Source organism: Suricata suricatta, chromosome 2, assembly GCF_006229205.1.
Source record: "Suricata suricatta isolate VVHF042 chromosome 2, meerkat_22Aug2017_6uvM2_HiC, whole genome shotgun sequence".
Lineage (NCBI taxonomy): Eukaryota > Metazoa > Chordata > Mammalia > Carnivora > Herpestidae > Suricata > Suricata suricatta.
This window is the reverse complement of record NC_043701.1, coordinates 5,835,721-5,837,301: the sequence shown is the minus strand read 5'-3', so window position 1 is coordinate 5,837,301 and position 1,581 is coordinate 5,835,721.

Below are 1,581 nucleotides of genomic sequence, written 5' to 3'. Positions count from 1 at the left end.
ACAGCAAGAATCTTAAATAACTAGAAAAGACTTCTTGAGTTTGCTCAGCATATCTAGAGCCTAACTGTATTAAGCAACTATTACTTCCAAGGAATAAACTTTCTTTGGCAATTTTCAAAATGAATCTTGAATCAGACTTTTCAAAGCCCCTGCCATTCTTCTATCCGAAGGGTAGGAATCCAAGACCCCAACGCTTTCTTCAACAAAACTTGCATGCTGTACCCATAAATCTCAGTGGATTTCCCTCTTCTTGATGTCTCCAGAATTTGCCAAGGTTTGTGGACTTCCAAGGAGTGGACTTCCTTACTACCTGAGAGACTGGGATCTTGGAAGCCAGACATCATGTTAGTTTTCTTAGGAAGGTTTTGTAGACATTAGCTCCACATACAACACCAACCATTGCTCCTTAGTAGTGGTCTGATGGTCTTTGATTAAATAAAAATCACTCTCAAGCATCAAACTGTACATATGGCCTTGCTGCAGAATTGTCTTCTCCAATGTAGTCTTTGTAAATAAGAGGATAGGTTTTTATTAAACCTATGCAAACGATTCTATCATCATGAACGTGAGTGAGACTCAGTAGAAGCATTTGTTTCTAAATCTGAGGGTAAGTGAAGACCAGGTAACATTGAAAAATGGTTGCTATTTGTTTACAAATACACAGTCTACTAATTCATGGATTAGCGATAGTTTAAGGAGAAAGAAGTAAGGTTTCCTCAAATATCCATACAAGGAGAATATTAGAGAATTCCATCAATATTCCAAACAAATAACCACAATGGCATTTCTTGAACCTGTTCACTCATTCCTATGTCATTACTTCTCACTCTGCTGGATCTTAAGTCGGTTGTCCAATTCCATGAGGTACACATGCTTCCAGACTGAGAGTCCCAGTAGTCCTGGCTCTGCTCACTGGCACCGTCTGAGCATTGCCTCAGCACTGCCATCTTGGAAACCTGCTTTGGAGAGTCTCTTTGAGGTAACAGTAGTTCCCAGTAGCTCCTACAGTTTTTCCTGTGAAGCTCCAGGACTGTGATTCTCTGGTGAAGACACAAATTCTGAGTGGTGGCTTTTGGCAGAGTCTTCAGAGAAGCCTTAGAAGGATGCAGAGACCTGTCTGAGAACAGGACTGAATGGTTGTGGTTAATAACCAAATATATCAGAGTAGAAGACAGTACAAGGATCTTTGAGGGCATGGTTTTTATTTCACGATGGTATAGTCAATGTTTCCTTTGAAGGATCCAGCCCCAAGTGCCCTGTCACACCTAACACCTGTATCTCTTTTGTGACAAGGCTGCCCTTAGCCTGCAAGTTGCTGCTCTTCTTGCACCTCCGTGAAGCCAGAAGACAATGTCAGTAAAGACATATGAGTTCAAGGGTATAAGTGATTCAGACCCCTTATCCTGGTAGACAAGGTAAGGAGGTGCTGAATCTTCTTTTTCATGCAGTATCCTTGGGGGTCAAGTGAGTATGGAGAAATCAGGAAAGCTTGAGTGATAGCCAACAATTCACTTAAAGGAGATTGTTACCAAGTACCAGGGACTAGTTTTATTTTGCAACAGGATAGAAGGCTCCAGAATC